At 31.8% G+C, this 22,462-nt stretch overlaps 2 long non-coding RNA genes across 2 annotated transcripts; one reads left to right on the forward strand and one right to left on the reverse strand.

Annotated features, from left to right (window-relative positions):
* Positions 1-1,154: 1,154 nt before the first annotated feature.
* Positions 1,155-1,542, forward strand: LOC145737748 (uncharacterized). The gene is made up of 2 exons (XR_014180462.1): positions 1,155-1,295; positions 1,352-1,542. It is a non-coding gene; the product is annotated as an uncharacterized LOC145737748 (long non-coding RNA).
* Positions 1,543-1,994: 452 nt separating this feature from the next.
* LOC145737747 (uncharacterized) lies at positions 1,995-8,912 on the reverse strand. The gene is made up of 3 exons (XR_014180461.1): positions 8,771-8,912; positions 8,422-8,625; positions 1,995-2,550 (listed from the first exon to the last, which is right to left on the reverse strand). It is a non-coding gene; the product is annotated as an uncharacterized LOC145737747 (long non-coding RNA).
* Between the last annotated feature and the right edge of the window lie 13,550 nt (positions 8,913-22,462).

Consider the following 22,462-nt stretch of genomic DNA (forward strand, 5'->3'; position numbering starts at 1 on the left):
CTCGTCGAGGGCTTCAGCACAATCACTAATGGCAGGTGACTTAGACATTGTTTTTGTTGTATGTTAGCTGCTGCTTTTAAACTGACTTGGAAGAAAAACTCTGTTTATTTTTACTACCGCTTTCGCTTATGCTTTTATATGCAGTTGTGACCAAAGGAAGGGGAGATAGGACATTACCAAAACATATTTTTGTTACTTTTGAATATATTTTTGCGGGCAGATTCATGAAAAATAAGCGGAAATCAACAACAATTATGCGTTGATAGTGGGGAAAAGTGCAGCGCCAAATATGGACTGATAGGACATTAACAAAAGCATAATTTGTTGTATTTGAATATATTTTTGCAGCTAAATACCTAATTACATGAAAAATAAGCGTAAAAATTACTACGTAGGGACCCTGGTCAGAACATGTATGAAATTGGGAATCACTTTTTTGATCATTTTTCAGTAGTTCTCCGACTGTTGACCTAAAAAGTTGAGCTCTCTCTCCGAAAAAAAAAATGAAAGTGTTTGCTGTTGATATTCAAGGTTTTACCTTAAACGGGGTACAAGGTCCAGAATTTATTGCTAAAGAAGTGGAGGCTTATTTTTCTATAACCAGCCAGTCATCGAAAGAAGATACGTGCCCACTCAAACACCTGCTTTTCCAATGAGAGCAGATAAAGAACTAAAATGGGGAGACACGGACTAGAAAATGAGTGACACTGGTTTGTCAATTTTTAAGTGGAAAAACAAAAGAAGCGTGCATTTATTATCTATCACGATCCTCAAATTTTCTCGACTGTGAATCGAAAATCGAGAAATGGGCAAGTCGAAGATATAAATTGTCCCAGTATTTTATTGGACTATAACATGAATATGGGGTTTGTGGATAAACTGGATCAACTTAAGATTAGATCGACGAAGTCGTAAATTGTGGCATCGTATATTTTTTCATTTTATTGACATTTGTGTAGTGAACTCATATATACTTTTCAAACAAAATGGGCAACAGATATCTCGATAAAGATTTCAGAAGAGCCGTAGTCAGTGGACTAGTTGCCGAGAAACTAGTAGAGCTTAAAACTACTAGGGTTAGTTCTCCACTGTGTATTAAAAAGCATAAACCAACCGTGTCTTCGGAAATTAGATTGGAAAGTTCTGCCCATCAGCCCGAAATAAGCACCAGAAGACGCTGTGCATTATGTAGCACTAAGACGAATCAAATACGAACAGAGTGGACCTGTTCAGTATGCAAAGTACCGTTGTGCTTGTCAAAGTCGAGAACATGTTTTCAACAATACCATCAGAAGGTAAGATAATTAAATAAATATATACATTTTTCGTTAAAAGTGAGAATAACTTTCAGGCATAGTGGTATTAAATTTGTACCACCCCCCCACCATTTTACTAAGTGTAAGATTAAGTTCAAAAAAGAAAAATAAGTTATATTTTGTTGCATTTTGTCCAATAAACGTGTTTAATTAAGAAAATTATGACTTTATTTTTTACGTGCAACATGGGTAAAAAAGAGCAATTTTTGTTCGTGCCTCTAAGGGATATGTTGTACAAACAAAATGAACAAGAAACATCTCGATCACAGATTTCAAAAAATCAGTCGTAAAATATATGACATTAAACTGAAATTTTAGAGAAAGGCGTAGTTGCAAAGAAAAAAAGTTTTAATCAAGAGATTAATCGCAAGGAAGGTACAAAATAAAATATTTACCAAACTTAAGGTACGTTTTCCACTTATGCGGTGAGCTCTTTAGTAGATTAAGATTTTTACAGCTTCTGAAGATGAGCATCTATATGCTCGAAACATGTCAGGCGTTTTGACGTTCACTTCAGTTTTGAGGGTCTAATAAATACATTGTGAAGAAGGTTGCGTGTTTTTTCACCACTTTTACGATTTCACCTCCACTGCGAGTAACATGGACTACTACTTTACTCCGTAAAAATTTGAGTTTCAAAGTCCCAACCAATATCATCTGATCATGACTCAAGTCATGTGAAAAAGATTGATTTTATATTTATTTCTCAAAGATTGTTTCAAACACGTTCTAAGTTATGTATACACATTAAAAAACGCGGTTTTTTTAAAGTTCTAACAATAAACATTCTGGCTCGTTCTTAGAAAACACACGTGATAAAAGGTTGATTCTTCGATATAAATCGGAACTGGGCAGATACAAAAAGTTAATTTTGCTGTAGGATGTTAATCAGTTGGAAAATAAATTGTACGTTTGATAGATATTGATGACTGATTGCTGGTCTGGTTCAATTCCAATGTCAACTTCTGCACAGTTACTCAGTTCGCCATGCGTAGATTGACATTTAAAGGAATGATAATTCTTTTAATACATCCCCATTTAGTCGGACATTAAATAAAATTTACGCGGCCAAATATTGTGGATGGGAAAATGCTGCATATGGTATAACAGCAAATCGAAATAGCAAATAACTACACAACCCGCGCCCCAATCTTTAGTTTATTAGTAAAATAAATAAGAATTCCAGCGTTCCCCTGTACGACTTTTTATGCATCTCGCTTCACCGGGAGAATATCTGAAACAAAGAAAATAATATTACGACAAGAACATAAAAAACGTCAACGTGTTTTAACCTGAATAAAGAAGGTTTGAAAAGTTCGAAGCTGAATAACAAAAAAATTCAAAAACTTTTCATTACATCCAGAGATTTCCAAGAAAAACCAAAAAAGTCAAATTTCTATATGTTTTTACCACTTTAGTAATGATTATTTTGGAATTTACTCCGGATGTAATAAAAAATTTTCAATTTTTTTTAACCAAATTAGTTAGCAATAAAATGCGCAACGTTGTCTCCATTCAACTAAAGCTCTATCAACAATAGTTTATGAGATAGCAATGCTAATGCATCGAATTTGTAACACCCTGTATACAGGGTGTCCCATAACTATATGACAATCTCTTGGGAGCATACAGGGGAGGTCAAAATAATACGATTTGTTCATATAAACATTTTTCCTAAAGTCACTCCTAAGGGAGATATCGAGCCCCAATGAGCTGCTTTCCAATTAACGTTTTTGACCGTAACTTCTGAACCACTTTGTATATTGTAACGATTTTTGGGTTTAATGTTTTATTGAAAGCGACCTTCTATTTGACATCCAAACCAGGTATCTCGTCTTAGCAGAAAGACAGAAACTAACTGGTACCTAAAACACAATTTGCTTAAACTTTGACAGCTGTCATTATTTTCAGCTGCAAACGCCATTAATGAATACTCTTGACATTTTTATCGAAAAATTGTACTCTTCTTTCATTTCGATAAAATAAACGGTTTTCGAGATAAATCGATTTTCCATTGAACTGCTTAAAACAGAATATTATTAAAAATATTCGTTAAACTAGTTTTTTTATGGAAATTAGTATTCAAAAATTATGTGTAGAATAACGAAAGATATGGAAGAACACTCTAAATACTAAAGATGTAAACTGTCCAAAACATAGATTAACACTCACTGAGAAGAATGCAAAATATATGTGTATTCGCCTATTTAACAACCTACCAGACAGGCTGAAAACATTGACGGACAAAAGTTTCAAAAAAGAAGTAAAAAATTTACTAATTGAATTAGAACCCTACACTATAGAGGATTATTTTGTTAAATAAATATTGCTTATTCTCTGAAATCTGTATTTAGGGAAAAATCGCAGAAAATGTATATAAGTATCTTGTACTACATAGTTCATAGTTTACCATGACGCTATTTCCTTTGTATTAGTTGATAATGTACATTGTACTCTATCCTAATCACAATTCGAAATAAAGACTGTTATTATTATTATTATTATTATGATTACTCTTTAATTTAATAAGCATTTAATTATTTAATTTTTTATTAATTTTTTACCTCTGCTAACCCCACCTGTCCCTATCAGCTTTCATACTTTTTCGTTTCGTTCTACATTAATTTCGCTTTCCATGTGTATTTTAAACAAAAAAACGAAATTAATAACGTTGTGGTTTAAGCAGTTCAATGAAAAATCGATTGATCTCGAAAACCGTTCATTTTATCGATATAAACGAAGAGTACGATTTTTCGATAAAAATGTCAAGAGTATATATAAATGGTGTTTGCAGCTAAAAATAATGACAGCTGTCAAAGTTTAAGCAAATTGTGTCTTAGGTACCAGTTAGTTCATGTCTTTCTGCTAAGACGAGATACCTCGTTTTGATGTCAAATAGAAGGTCTCTTTCAATAAAATATTAAACCCAAAAACTATTACAATATACAAAGTGGTTCAAAAGTTACTGCCAAAAATGTTAACTGGAAGGCAGTTCTTTGGGGCTCGATATCTCCCTTAGGAGTGACTTTAGGAAAAATGTTTATATGACCAAATCGTATTATTTTGACCTCCCCTGTATGCTCCCGAGAGATTGTCATATAGTTATGGGACACCCTGTATAGTGTGAAAGTTTAAGAATTAAGTGTAGAATTTAAAATGTTTTAAAAAATGTGGTTCTATTTAAAAATACCCATATTGTATCTGCCACAAATTTATGATCCACCCTGCATAGTCTTAATTTCGTGTGCATTTCTAATTTTTGTTTTAAAAAAAATTGTCCAGCTTAAATTAAAACTGATATTATCACATAGCTTATAAAAAAACAAAGATTACAAAACGGTGCACCTTAGATGTAACAAGTCTTCCTGATCAATCGATCAATCAGTAAATTCAAAAATTCAACAATATACAGGGTTACATTATTAACAAAGAAAATTTGGACTGTCACAGTTTTACAAGATACTTTTTGTAGGTACCCAAACAGTTTACTCTGATTAAAACAATCAAATCAACCTTAATGTTATTATAGAAGAGATATTATTTATAGAAAGGAAATAGCTTGAATAATGAAATTATCTAAAAATTCAGAAGGATTTGCTTGGTTTTAAAAACACTGGAACTACACAAAGGTGTTTGCTTTATAATCATAGTACTCATAAGATAGAAGATGTCTCATACAAGCGGTGTCTTGAGTTCATCATTTGTACTCACTGTAAACTACCTCATTATTACTATTACTTTAAACATGCTTTTAGATAACACTAAATATAATACATATTGATTCAACAAAGCAATTTCCTAAAGTGAATAATGATGATTATTGTGTTAACATAAAACAATAATGAAAACTGCAATGCTTTTCAAGTCAATTTCAGTCAAAATAGTTAACTAACATTAAAACTTGCTCTTATATGCACTGTTCTAATGTAGTACTTCTTGGTGGGTAATTTGAGCCTTGTTTAAGTCAATTTCTTCATAAAAGTTATGTTTTCTCACATGAAAATGTAGTGAAGTATTCAGCATATACACCAGATACATTTCTGTAAGAGAGGCCTAATTTGTTACTTGAACTATACTTTAAAAAATCCAGATTAGAAAAATGTGTAGTAATGATGCATCAGCAGGGTTAAATACATAGGTTAAGTATGAAATTGGCATTGTAATCTTACCTGGACCAGCAGGCTCTATGTCCTTCAAAAAATATACATTTACTTGATTTTAGTGTATAATTTTCAACTCTTCTCGAAATATTGTATTAAAATTAAAAATATAACCATTCAACTATTTTAGCAGCATGGGAATCTGTTTGACATAACAAAATAAAAACAAAAGCAAAGTGACAAATTCGAACTTTAGTTGACATAACAACAGATGCAAGATGGCTTAATCAACTGAATTTGTTTCCTAAAAGTGATAAGCCGTGTGACGTCGCAGTAGAGTGCTCAGGCTGCACAATATGCACTTAAAACTTTTTATATTATTTTTTACATTGAACAGTAGAAACTAGAAATCTATTTTCATAGAATGTACGCACTACTTTCCATCTGAGACCATATTTATAGAAAATGGTAAGCTCAAATAAACAAAATATCAAAAAATTGAACTTCATTAAGTATTGGATTGTTAAAAAAAACATTGCTGCTGCACAAAAACAGGGTGTTACAAATTAGATGCATTAGCATTGGTATCTCAGAAAGTATAGTTGATAGAGCTTTAGTTAAATGGAGGCAAAGTTGCGCATTTTATTGCTAAATAATTCAGTAAAAAAAAATTTAAAAATTTTCATTACATCCGGAGATATCCAACAAAAACAATTAATTAAATTTCTATTTTATTTTTCTACCACTTTATTATTGATTATTTTGGAAAATCAAAGGCACCTTCTGGAGGCATTAATTTATGTTATTTAAGAAAATAATGTTTGTATTTAACTATAACGTTTTGTTTTTCAGATACCATCATTAACTTAATATTTTAAAATACCGACCGGGACTTTTGATTTCGTTTTTTTAGTAGCTATTAACCTCCCAAAAATAATGATGTGCCACACTTGTCAAAAAATTATACCTAGTGTACTTAGGTATTTGTTTTTTTTCAAATATGCATTTGAAATTCATATGTTATCATAATGAGTAAATAATTTAGTTTGATATGATTAAGCTGTTTCATCAACCTCGAATTCAAACATGTGAGTATCTGAAAAGTAAATAACTAACAAAAAACATATTTTTTTTAAATAAATGAAAAGTACCATAAGAAACTCTCTCTTTTTCGAAGAAGCAATAAACCTTATTATTAAATTATATAAAACTAAATTATCTACTCATTATGACAACATATCAAATTCAATTGCTTATTTTTTTAAAAAATCTTAACATACCAAGTGCATAATACGAGTACACTAGGTATATTTTTTGACAAGTGTGACACATCATTCGTTTCAGAAGGTCTGTGGCTACTAAAAAATGAAATAAAAATTTGAGGTCTGTATTTGAAAATTTGAAGTTGATGTTGGTATCTAAAAAAGTAATGTCTGAGCTGAAAACTAAAACTATTTTCTTGAAGAGCATAAAAAAGTGCCTCCAGAAGGTGCCATTGATTAAAAAGGTAAAAAAATAAAGTAGAAATTTGAGTTTTCCGGTTTTTGTCGGATATCTCCGGATGTAATGAAACTTTTTTGAATTTTTTTTTATCAAATTATTTAGCAGTAAAATGCGCAACTTTGCCTCCCTTGAACTAAAGCTCTATCAACTATAGTTTCTGAGATAGCAATGCTAATGCATAGAATTTGTAACACCTTGAATGTTTGATTTACAATCATGGTACTAGATAAGCAAATGTTGTATCATATAAGTAATTTCGTAGCCATCATTTGATCTGAAGAATTGACACTTATATGAATTAGATTATTACTGTTCCTTCAAACATGCATTTAGATAACACTACATACAGTGCTTTTGTAACATGCATACTGCCTAAGTTCAATAAAATTAAAAAGACTACCTTTTCACAAAAATTCACGGACCCCTATGTTTTTAATTTTATTAACCACTGCTTGTGTTATATGAATTGGAATTATACATGGCCCAAAAACTGGGTATTTAAAACATTTTTGATCTTTTAAATGGCAACACTTCTTTTATTGTATAACTTGGATTCTGGAAACAAACAATTCTAAGTATTGTTCCATGCAATTTGTACCACAATTGTCCTGTAAATATTGATAATTTAAAACCAATAATTTTCCAAGAAGTCAGATTAACATCCCCAAAAATGACATTTAAAAAAAATGTAAAAAGATAATAAACCCTCTTGGTTATTGTAACAGTCCATAGAGTTCATTTTGAACAGCTGATTTTAATTTTTTTTGATTTTCTTAAGTTAAAGTTGTGGGACCTATAATTTTGAAAAGTGTTTTTGACATGTGTTTAAAAACAATTGAATATCAGTATGGAGTATGTTGCATGAAATATGTTAAGAATTGTTTGTAGAATCCAAAACCTCCTATAAAAATAAGGTTCCAAGTGGTTTTGCAAAAAGTAAAGCCCACTTAATAGAACAAAATTTAGTTTAAGTATTAGTATTCACTGTAAAAATTGAAGGTGATTATAAATAATGATAAGTTTATGGAGGTTATTACATGACATATAGACAGTACATAAATAGTAAATATTAAATAAAAAGTTGCAGCTTTAAGAACCCAAAACAAAAATGAAAAAGTTAATAAAATCATGTACCTAAAAACTATCACTTTTGTGAAAATATTCATCTGTCAATGCCAGGTTAACCATACTGCAGGTGCAAAAAAGGCAAAAAGTTTTAATTTTCGTATTAGCCATAAAAAATGTTGGTTTTTAATTGAATTCAGTTATTACTAATACTAAAATTTAATTATTTTTTTTATAAACTAGGCTTAAGTCCCTTCCATTTCATCAAATTTATGCAGTATGTACTTTACAAAGACATTATATCATACATATTAACTCAATGTTGAGCAATGCCCGTTTACTAAAGTGTACAATGATAATTATTAAACATAAAACAATAATGAAAAATGCATTGGTTTTCATTTGAATGTTAATTTAAGTAAAATCAATATACTGACCTTAAAACTTGCTTTTTTTATTCACTGTTCTAATGTAAGTAGTTGAACCCATTGCACACAATTTCACTCTTCAACTTGATTGATATGTTGTAATCTTCTTAGTGGGTAATTTGTTCTTCGCTTAGGTCAATTTCTTCATAAAAGTTGTATTTTCTCATCCACATGGAAAATGAGTGAAGTATTCAGCATATACAGGATACAGATCTGTGAAATAGGCCCAATTTGTTAGTTGAACCACCCTTAAAAAATTGTCAGACTAGACAAATTTTTAGTAATGTATACAAGTGATGCATCAGCAGAGATTATTTAGGTTAGGTATGAAATTGCCTAATTGCCATTGAAATCTTACCTGGGCTAGCAGGCGTTGTGTGCATTATGTCTATCGAAAAATATACATTTACTTGAATTTAGTGAATAATCTTCACCAATTATTAGACTATTGTAATAAAAATACAATTTATTTTAGCTGCATGTTAGTTTTTTTGACACAACAAAAGGAAAACAAAACAGGAAAGTGACAAGTTGGCATTTGACACCATATCAGATCCAAGAGGGCCTATCAGCGGAACTTCTTTTCTGTGTGTGTTACGCCGGGTGACGTCACAGTGGATGCTCGGGTGCACAATATGCACTTAATACCCAAGGAATTACAGGCGTTGTCCGTGGTTTTGTATTACTATTTGATTCTCTCTCTTCATTAAAGTATAGTATTTGTAGGAAGGGGTTCACGTTCAAGTTCGACTAAACGAAATATCTAAAAATTTAGATTCAATAAGTATTGGATTTATTGTTTTAAAAGAACATTGCAGCAGCACAAAGATGTTTTCTTTACAATCATAGTACTTGATCGGTAGATGTCTCATATATGTGGTTTCTAGAACTCATATTTAAACTCACCACAAACTACACTTTATTCAAAAATATTACTACTATTACTTAACATGCTTTTAGATAAGGCTACATATACTCATGACATATTAGCTTGAGGTTCAGAAATGCAGTTTACTGAAATGATGATATTGTTATATTGTGTTAAACATAAAAAAACACTGTAAACTGCAATGATTTTCACTTTTCAGTAAATGTTAATATATTGCAATTATAGTTTAGTTTGAATAAAAACAGTTAACTTTAACTGTTTTTATTCGCACATAAATAAATTTGTTGTTGGAAAAATGTAAGTAATTAAATACTTGTCTAGCATCAATGATATCTGGTGTTAAGTGCTAAATTGCTGGCAAATTGTCAAAAGTTTGAGCGATATGTATATCACAATTTTTTAAAATTAAGGAGAACTAGATGGCTGTGCAGATATAATGTCATTAGAATCATTTTAGAGCAGTATACAGAGTTAAAAGCCTACTTTGCATTAGTTGTAGACAAAGAAAAATATTACACGGCTAGGACTTTAAATAGCATGTTACAGGATTCTCAAAATTACTTATATTTGGTCTTCTTAAAGCCCATTTTATATAAAATGAATAAATTAAGTTTGATATTTCAAAAAGATTATTTGGAAATTGGTAAAGCATTTGAAGATGTCCAAACAATAATAATGTTTCTGGCTGCAAACATTTTTAAGCCGGTATTTCTTAATTTTAATGATGTTGTCAACAATAAACCAATGATTTAGCTCATCATGTACAAGCAACATTGAGCTGGGTATTGAATTTAATCTAGCCTTAAATGAAAATAAAATATCCACCCAGGATCTCATCAATATGAAGGACAGATTAAAAAAATATGTTCATTGTCTATTGAAAGGTACAATAGATAGACTTCCCACAAATCTCAATCACTTTTGTTGGAAGGATCGAGTCGTGCTTGTGCAAAAATAAATAAGCAGGAGTAATTTACAACAGACTTTAATTAACTGATAAATGTGAGAAAAAATAAGAATTATAATTCAGAGAGTAAAGAACAGTTTATATACAAGCCTTTTATAACAACTGAATCACTATGACTACTGACTGACAGTGACAACTGACTGACAAGACCTAACCTAACTAGGGATGAACGATTTCATTGTTTACAACACCCCCTCTCAATGAAATTGTTCAACGACTTAAAAATAAACAAAACGAATTTAAGAGTCATTTTGACATACCTACATCCTCTACAAACTTGTCAAATTTAACTCGAGGTAAAGGCTTTGTAAGACCATCTGCTAACTGATGCTCTGTACCAACTTTCATAATCTTTACAAATCCTTTATCACATTTTTCCTTAACAAATGAAAAATGAAAAGTGTTTAACTCTACGGATATTTTCAGGATTATTTGCGATCTTAATTGCAGAATGGTTATCTTCATACATTGGTATTGGTTTATCAACGTTTACAATTTGAAAATCTGAAATCAGTTTTCTTAGCCAACACGCTTCACCCACTGCTTGTGTCAACGCAATGAATTCGGATTTTGTTGAAGAGATCGAGACCGTTTGCTGTTTTCTACTTGTCCACAAAATTGTGTTATTAAGCAATTTAAAAATAAAACCTGTTGTTGACTTCCGGTCTACGGTATCTCCCCCCCAATCCGAATCAACATAACCACAAATGATATCAGTATTACATCCCTTCCTGAAAAACAATTTTAAATCTAAAGTACCTTTAACATAACGGAGAACCCTCTTAAGCGCCTTAAACAAATTGACATTTGGTTTATCTTGAAAACGACTTAAAATCGAGACACAATTGCATAAGTCTGGTCGAGTTGCTGATACAGCATATAAAAGAGTACCGATTATTTGTCTGCACTTTTTGATTAGGTCTTTATCGATGTCTGAACATTTTAACATGTCAGAATCAAAATTTGAATCCATTGGGGTACTAATAGGGTTACAAACTTGCATCTTAAACCTTTGCAATACCCGTTTTAAATAATCACCTTGAGAAAGTTTAGTACATCCCAACTCCAAATTTTGAACAACATTTACACCCAAATAATCAGTAATAATTCCGAGGTCTTTCATAGAAAAATTCTTATTTAGTACAAATTTTAAATCATTAACTTCGTTAATATCTGTGCCCAAAACTAGAAGATCGTCATCATAAAGTAGCACAAAAATCTTTGACTGGTCTGTAATTTTACTATAAAGACAAGGATCGTTTTCAGATCTTCTGAACCCAGTTTCAACCATTAAAATGTTAAATTTGAAATTCCAACATTTTGGTGAACCTTTGAGCCCATATATTGACTTCTTCAATTTGCACACAGTTGCAGCCTTATTTACATTCTGACCAGGAAATGACATGTAAACGTCATCAGTGATGTCACCATATAAAAAGGCACTTTGCACATCCATTTGATATACAGGTAATCCTAGAGAGTAGAGCGCGACGGTGTCGAACGGACGACGTGCTTCTGAAACGCTCCGCAATCTAATCGTTTATCTACGTGTTGGTTAAAGCTATAAATTTCACACAAGAAGTTATGAGTGGTAAAAGTGGTGGGCAAAAAATTGAGGTGAAAAAGAAAGTGCTAGTTATATGTTACATAAATAACCCTTTTATTAGAAATACTTAAACTATGTAATGTATCAGCAACTATGTAATGTGTAGTCAGCAACTAATTTTATGTAAAATAACTAGAAATGTAGTGCTCGGGTTCAGTTCCATATTATCAAGTTCACTTTGTAACTCGTCCGAAATAAATTTGTGTTTTTTAAAAACCATTATTTTTGGTTTTCAAATTTAACTGGCGCAGTCAGTAGGATTCTGATTGAACGAGTTCGACAAAAATCGCGAAATCCGGTCGGTTTTAACGGTTTGTCAATCGGAACGTAAAACCTTAAAAACACGTTTTGGAGAGTGAACGAGTGAGTGGAGAAAGTCCAACTTCGACTCAACTCCGGGAACTGTAGGATTAAGTACCTGGGATTCCTCCAACAAGGTTCCTTTAGGATTAGAAGTTAAGTGCCTGGGATTCCTCCAATAAGGTTCCTTTAGGATAGCAGTAAGCAACTACATACAGTGCGTTTTTTTTAACGCGCAACATAGGATTTCATGTGTTAAATTTTTAAGCCCATGTTAGACCATGTTATTTTGGAACTACAAGTATAAAACTTCACGGGTGGCTATTTCGTACCCTGAAGCTTAAGTAAATTTACCAATTCGGCCTAAAAAGTGTTAAAAAAACTTGCAAAAAATCATCTTTTTTCGAAAAGGTTTTATCGTTTCATACTCCCTGTATGCATTGTTGTTCTTTGTTGTTTTTGATACTGGCACGGCAGGTAGCAGGTAAAATTTGGCGTAGAAAGTAAAACGTGATCATTAACTTTATATCAAGAAAGTTACGAACAAAAGAAGTATTTTTATAAGTGAATTGTTCAAATTGACCTCCGTTTGAAGCCAAACAGTATATTCCAAACAATCATAAAATGCCCTTTTGACGTTCAAAAGATGTCGGGTCGTGATGCAGTCAAAATAAGTCACTTTACCTGCTACCTGCCCTGCCAGTATCAAAAACAACAATGCATACAGGGAGTATGAAAGGATAAAATCTTTTCGAAAAAAAATGATTTTTTTCCAGTTTTAAATCACTTTTTAGACCAAATTGGTAGACTTACTTAAGCTTCAGGGTACTAAAGACACACCCGTCAAGTTTTATACTTGGAGTTCCAAAATAACATGGTCTAACATGGGCTTAAAAATTTAACACGTAAAATCCTATGTTGCGCGTTAAAAAAAATGCACTGTATAGAAGACTAAGTATCCAGCATCCATTCGAGAATGATAAAGCTCATCATAGCCGAAATCTTATTGTAAGTGACTTCCTTTTTTCCATTTTCTTTTTTTCTCCCTATGATACAGCTCGAATTTAATTAATCTTTATAGTTTATGTCTGACATTGAAGATATTGCTTCTGAATTATCACAACTAAGTTTAACAAGTAGAAACGTTTTATCTTCCACTCGTATTGAACAAGAACAATCTGAATATTTAACTATTTTAAGTAAACACTTTCAAACATTCAAGAAGTAAGTGAATCTAACAAAATGAATAGAGACATTAGTTTACTTAGATATCAAGCAGACAACATACCACCTTTTGACGGTAATACTAGGACTTTGCAAAGATTTATCAGTTCTTGCGAAAATTTGTTACGTAATTTTCAAAATGCTGAAAACCCAGCAGATCCAATAAATGTTATATTGTTTGATACCATCTTAGGTAAATTACGTGGCAGGGCCGCTGATTTAATTGGTACTAGGTCCGAAATTAATTCATGGAATGCTTTAAAAAGAGCTTTAAATTTAACTTTTTCTGATCAACGTGGAATTGACTGTCTAATTCAAGATCTTATTTCACTAAAACCACAAAAGAACGGACATCCTCTTCAGTTTGGTATGCGTATACAAGATGCTCGCAGTCTCTTTTTTGCAAAATTAAGCACAGAAGTGCATGATGAAAATGAAAAAATTATTAAAATTGCACACTACGATGATTTTGCTTTAAAGACTTATCTAGCAGGATTACCGTATCATTTACAATTAGTTGTAAGGTTGAAAGACCCTGAAAATTTAGAGGAAGCATGAGCACATACATCTGAAGAAGAAAACTTTCTGCAGTTTAGTTTAGGAAGAAATAATGTTTCAAGTACTCTTTCAAATTTCAAACAACAAAAACCAGTAACAAGTAATTCTTCCATTTAATCCATTTAATACTGTAAGATTACCATTTAACAATTTTTCAAAACCCTCTTTCCCTAACAGGCCTTTCCAACCAATGTCGTTCAATAACTCTTCATTCAGACCGCCACAACAAAACAATTTTCAATTCAGGCCTTCACAGCCAAACTTCCAATCTAATAACCAACAACGTAATATTCTTAGGCCTCCTATTTTTAATAGACCTCAAACATACAATCAGCCACAACCTAACACTCATTTCCAAAATCAAAGACCTAATAATTCAAATCAACCCACTCGCATGGATTGGGACACAATTTCCAAAAATACGATGACATCTAATAGGCCTAAACCTAAATACACATTTCAAGAACTTTATGCCCAAGATATATGTATGTCCAACCAGTTCATTAGGAAATCCGATTCCCAACACTCAAATTCCTGAAACGGCGTCAAGTGAACAATGTTATGGCTATTCCTATAATTCTGATGAATATGAAAATTATGATTATTTGCAAAATTACTATAATCCTGACTTTGAACAGAGTGCATTATCCGGTCAAGATTATACTGACCCCTTTTCACAGAATCAAGACGCAACAAACGACTTTAACACTGAAAACGATCCGAGCGAATTACAGGAAAATTTTATACAAGCTCAGCAAGGCAACGAACTAACATAGTATTATGTAACATAAATTCCGATTTACCTTATATTTGCATCCCAGAAATTAAAGCTTATTTCTTAATTGATACAGGTAGTTCAAAGAGTTTAATCAATCCTAATATTGTCTCAGAAGACTTCAATATTCAAACTGCTCATGGGATGACTTGTCATAACGAAATTATTAATATACCTTTTTCTTTTCTTTGTTTATTGGGTCTTCTGTCTCACACAAAAAAGGTTTGTTGGGAAAATGGAATTTCGCACTTTTGTGTGAGACAGAATACCCAATAAACAAAGAAAAAAATGAGTAACTCGTCTCAACAAACATATAGAACATATCTCCATTAATATACCTATTTTCAAAATTTTCAATATATTAGGTTTTCACAAATTTTACTTATTTAAATTTTCAAATAAATTTGATGGTCTAATCGGAGCCGACATGATACAACAATTAGACGCAGAAATTAAACAAACAAAAAATTCTAACTACCCCTCATGCAACAATACCTATATTTTACGGAACCGAAAAAAATACGAATACTTCTCAAAATCTATATAATTACCATTCAGTAACTATTCCTGCACGAACACAACAAGTAGTTAAAATACCCGTCACTATAAATAACGGTATAGGAATTCTTGATTATCAGAAATTTAACGAAAATATCGAAATGCCTAAAGCCTTAGTAAACATTGTTAATAATTACGCAATTACTACTATAATAAATTCTCGAGAAAATCCAGTTCAAATAAATTTTGAAAATAATTTTGAAGTAGAACCAATCAATATTTGTGAAGTACATTTATGCGAAAAAATGGAAATAGATGACGACATTTCACCAAATTACGACAATATCTTAAAAGCCAACTTAAAAAATCTTAGACTAAACCATTGTAACCAAGAAGAACGTGATGAAATCCGAAATTTATGTTTAGAATTCAGAGATATTTTCTACTGCGAAAATATACCACTTACTTTCACTAACCAAATTCGTCATAAGATTAATTTAACAAATGAAAATCCAATTTTTACAAAAAGCTATAGATATCCTGAAATACATAAAGCAGAAGTGAAAGAACAAATCTCAAAAATGTTAAAACAGGGAATTATTCAAAATTCAACATCACCATGGTCCAGTCCCATCTGGATTGTCCCTAAAAAACTCGATGCATCAGGTAAACGTAAATGGTAATGGTCGTGGATTACAGAAAATTAAATGAAAAGACAATTGACGATAAATATCCGCTACCTAATACAGCAGACATATTAGATAAGCTTGGAAGAAGTAATTATAGTCTATACGAAGTCAGTTGGGACAGGTCAAAATACGGGGTTCGATCAACACACCACATAAAGCATAGGAAAAAACGAGCAAATTTGTATGTGATTGTCCCCCGTAGAAATTTGCAGCGAGTCAACGTGGACTTGATGTGTGAGTGTCACCAATAATTCTGAGTATAACCACCGTAAAGCTGTTAGATTTGTTGCACCACAGTTTCTATTGGCCAGCATTTTAGAATCTATTTTTAGTTTTTTCAGATGCTTGTTAGACCCTCGATTAGCTTCCGTACTTGTTGAAAAGGCAGTGCAGTCCGGCATTTAGAGTTTTCATTCGTATCATATTAAAATATAAATAATATTGTTCAGTGTGTGTTTACATATTTAATACAGTTCTTGGGGGTTTAAGTTACATTGTTTATTAACAATGATACCTTTTTCTTACTTGTTTTATTGATCAGTTCATGCAAAAAGCGCCTTAATAAATTTTTATAACGCCGCCGATGTTTAACAAAGACGCCGACGATTATTCCACCAGAATTGTTTTTTGAGTAGTTTCAACTGACTTCGTATATACTATACTTCTCTACACTTGATCTTGCCAGTGGCTTCCATCAAATCGAAATGGAACCAGAAGATGTACAAAAAACGGCCTTCTCTACTGAAAATGGACACTACGAGTTCAAAAGAATGCCCTTTGGATTAAAAAATGCACCATCAACATTTCAGAGAGTAATGGACAACATCTTAAGAGGATTACAGAACGAAATATGCCTCGTATACTTAGATGATATTGTGATTTTCAGTACATCACTACAAGAACATATTACTAGACTAAGACAATTTTTTACTAGGCTTCGCGAATCTAATTTCAAAATTCAAATGGACAAGTCTGAATTTTTAAAGAAAGAAGTCCAATATTTGGGACATGTAGTAACAACAGAAGGTGTCAAGCCTAACCCAGATAAAGTATCAGCAATTAAAAAATTTCCTAATCCTAAGACCCAAAAGGAAATTAAATCGTTTCTCGGTTTACTAGGATACTATCGACGATTTATTAAAGACTTTGCTAAGATTACAAAACCACTAACACAATGCTTAAAGAAAGATTCGAAAATTACTCACAACTCAGATTTTATTAATTCATTTGAACATTGCAAACAACTTCTCGTCAATGCACTCATACTGCAGTACCCAGATTTTGAAAAACAGTTTATTTTAACGACAGATGCAAGCAACTTTGCTATCGGAGCCGTATTGTCACATGGAAATGTACCTCATGATAAACCAGTGGCATATGCTTCTAGGACATTAAACGATAGTGAAACTAAATACTCCACTATTGAAAAGGAATTACTTGCCATAGTCTGGGCATGCAAATATTTTCGACCTTATTTGTTTGGACGAAAATTTCAGATATATACCGATCATCGACCTCTAATTTGGCTTTTCAATTTAAAAGAACCAAACAGCAAGTTAGTGAGATGGAGACTTAAACTCGAAGAATACGACTATGAGATCGTATACAAAAAGGGTAAACAAAATCAAAATGCAGATGCTTTATCCCGTATACAGATAAATACTCTAGAGAGTGAAAGTATTTTCAATAATCCTGGCGATATTGACGTTGATATTGACCAATTTCTAAATCGATTTATTAACGAAAACAATAACCCCAGTAATTTAAATACTAGAGAAATGCAGGACGCAATCTCTTTATTTGATGAAAATTTACTAGAACCTAAATCAACTCCAAATAGAGTTAATATTCTCCAGGACATAAAAATTAAATCTTCATTAGATCAAAATCAAGAACAGACCTTACAAACTTCTCATTCTTGTAGTAATGGCAATTCAACTAATGATGGTATTACGATTCTCGATGATATCATAAATAATAAACCTTACCAAATAATAATATCAAAAAATCCCTACGACAAAATTGACGTAACATGGGACAGTTTCGAAAAACTTCAAATTTGGCACTTAAAAATACCTAAATCAAATTATAACCTTATATTGGAATTTCTTAAAACTTATACAACAAATAATAAAACATTTTACCTATATTTTCATGATGATAGTATGTATTTAGATTTCAACAAGGTTTACATGCACCATTTCTACAGAAGCGGACTAAAGTTAGTTAAATGTACAAAACTAATAAATTCTGTAAGGAACAAAGAAGAAAGACTCCTATTAATCAAACACCAACATGAAGGTAAATGCAATCACCGTGGTATTAATGAAACCATGGAAAAATTAAAACTAAATTATTATTGGCCATCCATGAAAACAGACGTAACAAAATACATCTCTGAATGTACTATTTGTCAAACTAACAAATATGGCAGAAAACCGCCATATGCTCCTCTAGTTCTTACCGAAACAACGAGTAAACCATTCCAAATACTTCATATTGATATTTTCAAGATTGATAATCAAAATTTTCTTACTATAATTGACACATTTTCGAAACTAGGTCAAGCATTGCCAGTTCAAGGTAAAACAGCCATAGAAATATGTAAAGCTGTAATACATTTTCTCGTTCTATGGAGTCCCGAAAAGGTTATAATGGACAATGGCACGGAATTTAAAAATACAACTGTACAAGAACTTCTTAAAAGTCATAAAATTAACGTTCATTTTACCACCCCTTTCCATCACGAATCGAATTCACCAGTGGAACGATTTCACCTTAGAATTTTAAGTGATCGTTTTAAAGATGAGGACGTTAACACTTTAATGAGTTATGCTTTAATAGCATATAATAGTTCTATTCATTCCTCTACCCATTTTGCTCCATATGAATTAACCTTTGGACACACAAGCTCAAGAGACACTTGTGAACTAATCAACACAGGTTTTTATACTGATTATGTATACACTCATCATAATAAAGTTAAACATCTTTATGATGAAATTAAAGACAAGTTAGAAAGCCAGCAACAAAGAGTTATTGAAAAACGCAATACTCTAGGACCTGAACATAATTTCAAATCAGGTCAAACTGTATACAGGGTAATTCAAATTCGACCCTCACCATTGGGATCTCAGAAACCATAAGAGATACGAGAAAGTTTAAATTGGGGCAAAGTTGCGCAACATAAAGCTCAACCAAATGCTGTTTTAAAAATTTTGATTTTCCGAGTACTTCCGAAGATATCCGAAAAAAACTGAAATTTTGATTTTTTGTTTTTATTTATTTCTAACCTTATTTGAAGAGATATCCCAAAACTAAAAGCATCTTTTCATTGCCACTTTTTCCTAGCTATTCGATGATGGATTCAAATTTGCCACACGACGTTTCGTTTTCTGTCAGTCATCATCAACTTTCTTTTTTCTTATGGGCGCCATATTGGATTTTTAGCCCACCAAATAGTACGTTTTATTCTGATTTTAGTGATGTATAATAACTTATGATTTGCTTCATAAATAACAAAATAATTCAATAAAAACTATTTTTACTTTAGTTATTGGCTTTGAGTTAATGGGCCGTTTTAAAAAATGTCATTGTTTGACAGTACTTGTCAAACACGATAATTCGGATGATCATTAGAGCGTCAATCATAGTTAAAAATGTATCTAGAAAAGAAACCCCCGCAGAAAATGTTATTATTATACAAGCATTGCTGAACTATTTAGGTTAATCAGAAAAAGAGATTTGTTAGCATTATCTCTAACTTAAAAGGCTTATTTATGTTTCCAAGAGAAAGATCATCATTTTAGGAACTTCATTTTTTGCCAAATTTCAATTTTTTATAATGTTAAGTGCAAGTTTATAGTTATTTATTTTGGAAGTGACAAACCATTTTTTATTCATTCATATTTATTCGAGTGAATAAACCGGTTTAAGTCACGTGTCTTATACAGTATTTTATTAAATTTCGACTTCTTATATTAAAAAAAAAACTAAAATTACAGTTCTATTAAATTTGCACCGCGCCCCGTAGATGTAACATTGATGTTTGTTTGTTTACATCTGTAAATAGGCGAATGTCATTCAGAGTGATTTAATAGTTACTTTGCAGCAAGTGACTTAAACCATTTTTTATTCACGAAAAGAACAACTAGGTCCACAAGCGTAGCGAGTGGCCTAAGCTCTTCGAGTGAATAAACCGGTTTAAGTCACGTGTACACCTTTGTGACTAAGTATGTTCAGGCCAATTGCGTGTGACAAGTACTACCAAGTAATCTTCATAAAACGTCTCATTAACTCAAAGCTAACTAAGGTAAAGTCTCTAAAAATTATCGTGTTTGACAAGTACTGTCAAACAATGACATTTTTTAAAACGGCCCATTAACTCAAAGCCAATAACTAAAGTAAAAATAGTTTTTATTGCATTATTTTGTTATTTATGAAGCAAATCATAAGTTATTATACATCACTAAAATCAGAATAAAAGGTACTATTTGGTGGGCTAAAAATCCAATATGGCGCCCATAAGAAAAAAGGAAGTTGATGATGGCTGCCAAAAAACGAAACGTCGTGTGGCGAATTTGAATGTATCATCGCATAGCTGAGAAAAAGTGGTAATGAAAAGGTGCTTTTAGTTTTGGAATATCTCTTCAAATAAGATTAGAAATAAATAAAAACAAAAAATCAAATTTTCAATTTTTTTCGGATATCTTCGGAAGTACTCGGAAAATCGAAATTTTTAAAACTGCATTTCGTTGAGCTGTACATTGTGCAACTTTGCCCCAATTTAAACTTTCTCGTATCTCCTATAGTTTCCGAGATCCCAATGGTGAGGGTCGAATTTGAATTACCCTGTATAAATCTAATTCCCAACGTAATAAAAAACATAAGAAATATACAGGACCCTTTGAAATAATTGAACTTCTAGATAATAATAAGGTTAGATTAAAAAATAAAAATAAGAATAGTGAAGAAATAGTACATGTTAAGGAATTAAAAACTCCTATTGTTGTAGGATCATCGTCCAGACTAGGACAGAAGTAATTTACCATAACCTTAACTCCAACCCTGGAATCCTTCCACAAAAACTTGGAAACGCACAAAATATAATAGATACATGGTCATTCATCCAAATTTCCAAACAAATCATCAATTACAAAATTGAATTTTTTTAATTCATACAATTTAGCTTCTGTACCAGAAAAGAAAATCAATTATCAACTTTCACAAATAAATCCCTTAAGGATCAAAAGACAAAAACGAGGACTAATTAATGGACTAGGCTCAATTGTTAAAGCTCTTGCAGGTAACCTTGACCAACAAGATGCTGAGAGGTATGATAAACAAATAAATCAAGTATTAGAGAATGAAAACAATCTAAAAACAATAGTACAAGAACAGATAACTATTATGCAAAGCTCTAATAACTTAATAAAAGAAGTAGCCGAAAATTTAACTCATAACCAACTAACTTTAGAAGCACGGCTTCTTCAAGTTGAAAGTGTAGATGCAAAAGGTTTGGAAGATAGACACTACTTTTTAATTCAGATTAAGAAAATGTTCTTTTATTTGAAAGAATTTTAGAAATTAAAAGCTATTCAAAACAAGATCAAATTGTCTTTATAATTGAAGTTCCAATTGTTGAAAAAGATAATTACATCCTTTATCGACTGTATCCTGTACCAACACCCAGTCAAAACTCCTATAACTCCTCCCATTCATTTTTCCGTCCTCAAAATATCTAATCCTCAATGAAGAAAAACATGCTACTTTCGACAACTCTTGCGAGAACGTGAAGGAACAAGAATACCTCTGTCATGAAATCAACTCCGTACCAAATGATGACCAGAGCCCTTGTGAAGTACAGATGCTGAAATTCAATGAAAACTCTTCAAGATGCCAACAGATGCCTGTTGAAGTAGAATACATCAAGATGGAAAAATTGGAGCAACAGAAGTGGATGCTTATTATCCCAAATCAAGTAGTGGCACACCAACTCTGTGGATCAACAAAAGAAAACGTCCCTCCAAAAGGATCTTACCTTGTAGAAGTAAGCAACGATTGTGAAGTTATTGTTAACAACTTTTACTTGAAAACCTATAAGAACTCTAAAATCGATTTCAAGAGAATTGAGCTTCCTGTGTTAAACACCACAATTGGAAATTACGAGTACAAACCTCTGAAGTTCAGTGAAACAAAGTTAAGTGCTCTAAATTTTAACAAAGTGCAACAAATACAAGATATTTTCAATAGTGAAAGTGAAAAAACAAAGTACATTTTACAAAACGCCAAACCAAATCAAGTTCTTAATATATAGACCATTCCATTATATATTATTGTAGTATTAATTTGCATCTATTTAAGTTACAAAAAGATCTACCCTCTTCTAAGAAGGATGCCTCCAACCTCCGAAACCTCACATGATCCAGGAGCTTCAGATATTATAGTGTAGTTTCCAAATTCGACGTAGTCTCATTTCTAGGTCGGGAGGAGTTATATGTTACATACCTAACCCTTTTATTAGAAATACTTAAACTATGTAATG

The sequence above is a fragment of the Ips typographus genome, linkage group LG14, assembly GCF_016097725.1.
Source record: "Ips typographus isolate SLU linkage group LG14, UJ_Ityp_2.0, whole genome shotgun sequence".
In the NCBI taxonomy this organism is placed as follows: domain Eukaryota; kingdom Metazoa; phylum Arthropoda; class Insecta; order Coleoptera; family Curculionidae; genus Ips; species Ips typographus.